We start from the raw sequence: 7381 nt of genomic DNA, 5'->3' as shown, positions 1-7381 counted from the left end.
GCAAAAGAAAATATTTATTTAAAAAAAATACCGTTAAACAGGTCCGGAAAATGGCGGCTTTTCTTTGCTGATCATTACGTTCAAGTCCATTTCCGGGGGGAATTTTAAATACACTCCACGACGGCGTAGCGAAACCAAGACAAAAAAACCGTGTCGATTTTCTCTTCAGTGTACTTGTGAAATCACAAATACTTCGGAACAGACACGATCAGGCAAAGCACTAGGGGGGGGGGGGGGGGGGGGTGACATATTGTTTTGACTGAAAGGTATTCATCTGCTATAGCATCCTACATAACCTCAATGTGTGGCATTGGAAGTTACCCAAGGACACTATAACACATGAAAGTTTCAGATATGTCGGATCGTTTACATTTGCTGTACTATGTTATTATGTATTAACGAAAGGATTAGTATAAATTACTATAGAGACATGAGAATATATTGCCCTTTATAACAAACATAATATGTTAAAAGGAATTAAAACTTATTGGAATAAACCACTGGGAACAAATAACACAAATATCAGATTGGTGCTGGTTGTAATTATAGGCCTTTGTAAAAATAACAATGTAAAACAAACATCAACAAAACAATTAACACATTAACAAAATATTAGGTACTGAGTATTATACATTAAGTAACGAGCTCGTGGACAACTAGGTACGTACCAAGTATTTATATTAGATTTAAGTAAAAACAGGTTAAGTTTATCAACAAATATTATTTAAAAAATTAATTCATCAAACAAATATTAAATTATTGAAGTCTTCTTATAATTCTTTCTTCATAATGAAAATTAATTGCCGGAAATGTTCCAAAGTGTAGAAATCAATATTACGTATTTCGTTGATTCAAGTTCAATAGTAGAAACTTGCATGATGATCACGTAGAAGTTGAAAACAGTTACATAACCTTAAAATAATAATAATGAAATTTCTGGCCTTTGTTTTGAAGAGGTCAATTCCCAAAAATGAATTTAGATTCCTGGAACACCAAAGCCAGGATGAGGCCCATGACTCGAACCGCTATGGAATGAAACCACAAAAATATTAACCTCCAAACATAACAAATAATTATCATGGGATACACTTTTCCCACAGACGAAACATTTACTCACCCAAAACTGCGGTAACAGATAGGTTATTACATATTGTGGTGGTTTTTACATCCGCACCAAAAAATTACATGCCAAATGGCCGAAAAGAAATTGAAAAAGGGCAAGGTAAGTCTTTTTCGTTTGGCACGACAGAAATCATAGAGTTTACAATAAGTAGAATTACACAAACAAAACAAAATATTCATAGAACCAGTATTGTAGTAGTGTTTCCCTTACACATTTGATTATAATAGAAACAAACACATTTAAGACATTATTAATTAAATAGCTACACAAAACTTTAACATTAAAACAATGAAATATGTAAAGATAAATAAATATTAAATACAATCTTTGCATAAAAATATTAAAATTTATTTAACATGAAAATTAAAAAAAAGAAATGTGAATAAATTAATTACCTACTCATAAAATCACGAGTGCCATACCTAGAAACGGCACACACTCCTCCCCTCAAAACAGACGCTACCGTCTTAAAAAAAAAATTTTAAAAGCTTTAAAAGTTGCCATCAAAAACAATTCAATTTACCCAAAAAAAAAGGACATAAGAATTAATGATGTCAAAAAGAAAAGACTATATTAAATATAGAAATCAAAAATAAATCATTATACTGCTGAAGAATCAAACAACACAGACACGAGCATAAAACCCCTATATATTTACTGAGAAACAAAAAAATATTATCCTTATAAACTCCATACTCAATGAGGAATATACACCTCTTCATACAATTATTAAAACAAAATGGGGACTATACACCCCTGCATAATAAAAAATTATTATTAAATGCTCACTCAAAAAAAATTATAGAAAACTCAGTCTCGAAATCGACATAAATCAGCTGAACGTAGGATGCTCTCACACCTACGAGAGACAAATCTCAAGGCTAAAGTGTAATTTAAATCGAAGATCAAAATACCAAAGGACAAAAAAATTCAGTGTGTAATTGTAGAAACAAGACAGGACAGAATGGTGGTACAAGTACCCAGGACAGCCAGCGTATGCTACAACAAAGAGGGACAACACCTCAAACAAAATGCCCGTCGGCTTAAAAAAAAACTGGGAGGTGCCAAAATACAACAGGTCACACTCCCGATACTGGTCACTAAGATCCTGATCTTAAGATACCGCTCTGAACACTGCAGTTCATACAACACATCATGATAAAATTTTAAAAAAAATTTCAAATAGAAGAATACCTAATCAAAGTTTAACAATACTTACATTGACAATACTGATCAAATACGAAAGAAATATGAGCCACAAAAAAAAAAAAATAAAAAATTCTAAAATGCTTATTCAGCGACAACACAAAATTGAAAGAAAAATAAGAAAACGGTCGTCCAAAGGTGAATGACTAAGTCCCATACCTTAGATACTCAAAAAATAATTTAGTACCTGCAAAAGCAAGCTTGACCACTGACACAAAATTTAACATGAACAAATCTAAGATTCAGCAAAAGGGAAGTGAACAAAACTAACTGCCTGTAATTAATCGAAGAAAATGTTATGAGAAGAAATCAAAGTAGAAACCATACCATACAATGAAGAATGTGCCACTATACGACAGTCTCACCAAGCAGAACTCCACTACACGAAATTCACCAGAGATGGCTGAAACGGTGAGTCGCAGCAACACCAAGCCGAAGCTGCAACCACCCTAGCAAACTCCATGCAGCAGACACCCCACCGGAGAGATGTCATACAGCAACAACCCTAGTACACAAATAAAAAACAAGAACAGTATCTAAGTTTAAAACAAAACAAACCTGCAAGAAATTGAAGACTGATTAGGTGGATAAAACTACACTGTGTAATGTGTGGAAAACATGTGCAATAGCTGTGTCGTGTGGAAAGCTGTGTAAAACACACAACACACCACATCCCCACATGAACCAACACACACATAACCTACAAAACAGAAATTTCAAAAAGTATATGTTTTGGATGACAAGACAAGAAACCAAACTCATATATTAAAATATTATTTTAAAAGATGACACTAGCAAGATAAACAAAATAGAAAAGCAATAAATCAAGGTTAGCACTAAAAAAAATTAATTATTCAAAAACCAATAAAATCACAAAACAAATTATTAACCTAAAATGAAACCATTATTAAAATGAGTGATTGGATCTTCCATGGCAGACATAAGATTTAAAACATGACAGAGGTCACCAAAAATAAGTGTTGGTGAAGCCTAACACTTAGAAAATTGTCCTGGCTCAACAGCTCTAAGGACCACCACAAGAAAAACTAATTTAGCAAAAGTTTGCCCACGGGCTAAACTTGACCAAAGTCAACAAAACATTTAAACAAAATCTAATGTCGTCTGGAAGTCACTTACTCCAGACAATACAAAATTGTAAATATGCAATGCATTAAAACTATAAAACTTTCTATATTAGTGCTTAAAGAAAAGATTCAAAAGAGAAACGACAAAATTCTAACAGAAGAAAACCACTGACCTTTTACTGCATCTTACTGAAACAAAATAATTAAAACAAAACAAAGCAAAATAGTGAAATTTAAATGAAAAAAATTAATAGGCTCAAGAGAAAAAATTTAAATGATGATCCAACACAATTTAAGACAAAAAGAATATATTACCCAAATACTTGATTCAAAAATAAATATACTGCAAATTAGATACTTATAAAACAATACCATAACCTCAATTATTAAACTGTGCAATGAAAAGCACTAGAACACACATTAAATGAACATAATAGGGAAACGGCAAAATGTCTCTGAAAAGAAATCAATATCTAAAATACATACCCAAGATGACCTATAACAAAACATGGGCAGAAGAAACAACATAAGAGATTATTAAAACAACCTGCTATAAAAAGAACTTATTAAATGATGGCAACAAAAACTAAAAATACCTATCATGGTTAGGTAACGAAAAACGTGCCCCAATTGGTGATACACGAAAAGTAAACAAAACAACCTCAATTAAAAAAAATTCCCTGAAGTAACAACAGTAAACCACAGACCACTCAACACATGAAAATCTGCAAAATAAGATATTAAAAAAAAATTAAAGTATCATGAAAACGGGAAATAATAAGTATTCAAAAACTTCTCTGAACAAACAAAACTTGCATCAATATTTAAACTGAAATACCATTTAGAATTATGTTAATAAAGAATATGCAAATAATATTATCTATCATTAAAACAATTACAGTTTTGTACTTTAAAATATTAGCTAAGAGATTACAAAAAAAAATTAGTTTACCAATATTAAAAATACTATTAAAATTCATAAAAAGAATTATTTAAGATTGCAAAAGGTAAGAGATATCACACAAAAGAGAATGTTTATGAGTTATTTTACACAACAAAATATTTAAGGTTATAAAATCTTAAAATTAAAATTATGATTTAGTTTCTTCACAATTGTATATATAAAACAAAATAATAACATAGTAAACAGCAAACCCAAGCTCTGCTACCATTTAGTGACATATTGTTTTGACTGAAAGGTATTCATCTGCTATAGCATCCTACATAACCTCAATGTGTGGCATTGGAAGTTACCCAAGGACACTATAACACATGAAAGTTTCAGATATGTTGGATCGTTTACATTTGCTGTACTATGTTATTATGTATTAACGAAAGGATTAGTATAAATTACTATAGAGACATGAGAATATATTGCCCTTTATAACAAACATAATATGTTAAAAGGAATTAAAACTTATTGGAATAAACCACTGGGAACAAATAACACAAATATCAGATTGGTGCTGGTTGTAATTATAGGCCTTTGTAAAAATAACAATGTACAACAAACATCAACAAAACAATTAACATATTAACAAAATATTAGGTACTGAGTATTATACATTAAGTAACGAGATCGTGGACAACTAGGTACGTACCAAGTATTTATATTAGATTTAAGTAAAAACAGGTTAAGTTTATCAACAAATATTTTTTAAAAAATTAATTCATCAAACAAATATTAAATTATTGAAGTCTTCTTATAATTCTTTCTTCATAATGAAAATTAATTGCCGGAAATGTTCCAAAGTGTAGAAATCAATATTACGTATTTCGTTGATTCAAGTTCAATAGTAGAAACTTGCATGATGATCACGTAGAAGTTGAAAACAGTTACATAACCTTAAAATAATAATAATGAAATTTCTGGCCTTTGTTTTGAAGAGGTCAATTCCCAAAAATGAATTTAGATTCCTGGAACACCAAAGCCAGGATGAGGCCCATGACTCGAACCGCTATGGAATGAAACCACAAAAATATTAACCTCCAAACATAACAAATAATTATCATGGGATACACTTTTCCCACAGACGAAACATTTACTCACCCAAAACGGCGGTAACAGATAGGTTATTACATATTGTGGTGGTTTTTACATCCGCACCAAAAAATTACATGCCAAATGGCCGAAAAGAAATTGAAAAAGGGCAAGGTAAGTCTTTTTCGTTTGGCACGACAGAAATCATAGAGTTTACAATAAGTAGAATTACACAAACAAAACAAAATATTCATAGAACCAGTATTGTAGTAGTGTTTCCCTTACACATTTGATTATAATAGAAACAAACACATTTAAGACATTATTAATTAAATAGCTACACAAAAATTTAACATTAAAACAATGAAATATGTAAAGATAAATAAATATTAAATACAATCTTTGCATAAAAATATTAAAATTTATTTAACATGAAAGATTAAAAAAAAGAAATGTGAATAAATTAATTACCTACTCATAAAATCACGAGTGCCATACCTAGAAACGGCACAGGGGTTGTATATGAAATGGCCGGCCAACACTTACTTTCGAGTCCGTGGCTTCTAGAAGTTTTCTTCTTCCGGGTGTTTGCTTGCCAGGGCAGCAAGCACACTGATGTAGCACCAACTGCACCCAGTTCTGTAGGACGCAAGTCAACGCTCTCGCCGATTCTGAAGGCTCGTCACTTCGGGGTAAAAAAAAAAACCGTCCAGTTTGCCATCCCGAAACGTAACGCACACTTATAATCGCGAAGCAGCGAACGCGTCATCCGCGGCGGCCATTGGCTATCTGTCAACTTCACCCTCCGCCCTCCCGCCCCACCAACACGCCAACGTACGAAAGCACGGCAAGCCTAAGACAAGAGTCTAGCGGCAGCACCGCTACTTCCTGCAACTGCCTGCAAATGCCGAGCCTTTCCGAAGTTGGCCGATCGGGAGCGCCTACCCCCTGGATGTTTTTATTTTTTTATTTTTACGCGCGCGTTTTTTCTCTCCAGTATAAAAAAAAGCCACCATAGACTGTTTAGTGTATGGTTGGTTATATTAGGTAAGTATAGCTACATTAAAAATACTGTAAAATCATTTTATGGTTTCTTAGCGAATAACTTTTTAATATGTAGCTATCCAGCGCTAGGAAACCGTTTGCATGATTTCACAGTATCTTTAATGTAGCTATCCTAACCAAATCAACCGTCCACAATGTTTTAAAGTATTTATAATGTAGCTAACCTAACCTAATTGACTATTAGTTATCATGTCCTCACTTGAAAATTACAAGTTGCGTAAAATTGCAAGGGAATATGGGGCGCCCCGAGAATATTTGTGGAAGACAAAGACTTCCTAGAATTTATACGGTATGAAAAATATATAAATCCACGAAGTAAGTTTCTTCAATTAGGTATTTTCCTCTAAAAACAATTACAAATAAATACCATTGCCTTGTTTATGGTCTTTCCTTTTATCAACACCTCCATATTTATTTACGATGAAAAAAAAAAAAAACGAAAATGCACGATCAGACGTTTTGCTCTCTCGTCAGTGAAAAGGCTTCCCGTTGCGGAATCGCGCCGCCGGCCCCGGAACGAGCGTGAGCGGTGCGGCATTTGCAGCCAGTTGCAGGAAGTAGCGGTGCTGCCTCTAGACTCTTGTAGCCTAAGATGTACATCAAGTTCTGTCCCTGCCCGAACACGCCCGAATATTCACCTTCGGCCAACGTCGGGTTCATTTATATTTCTCTGTTTATTTTAATGTAGCTATACTAACCTAACTAACCGTCCATAGTGTTTTAAAGTGTTTTAATGTAGCTAACCTAACCGACCACTTTTAATATTTGAATTCATTTTTCCTGCGCAAAAATAAAACAAATCCCGAGGTTGGCCGAAGGTGAATATTCGGGCGTGTTCGGGCAGGGACGGAACTTGATGTACATCTTAGGCTTCTCCGGAAGCACACGTGAACACACGTGACCAAATTGACGTCAGCGCAC

General features: G+C 33.2%; 1 long non-coding RNA gene across 1 annotated transcript; it reads right to left on the bottom strand.

Annotated features, from left to right (window-relative positions):
- Positions 1–524: 524 nt before the first annotated feature.
- LOC134536243 (uncharacterized) lies at positions 525–5728 on the bottom strand. The gene is made up of 2 exons (XR_010075778.1): positions 5465–5728; positions 525–5372 (listed from the first exon to the last, which is right to left on the bottom strand). It is a non-coding gene; the product is annotated as an uncharacterized LOC134536243 (long non-coding RNA).
- Between the last annotated feature and the right edge of the window lie 1653 nt (positions 5729–7381).

This window comes from Bacillus rossius, chromosome 10 (genome assembly GCF_032445375.1).
Source record: "Bacillus rossius redtenbacheri isolate Brsri chromosome 10, Brsri_v3, whole genome shotgun sequence".
Taxonomy (NCBI): Eukaryota; Metazoa; Arthropoda; class Insecta; order Phasmatodea; family Bacillidae; genus Bacillus; species Bacillus rossius.
The sequence above is the reverse complement of the archived record's forward strand: the minus strand, read 5'-3'. Positions and strand labels throughout refer to the sequence as shown.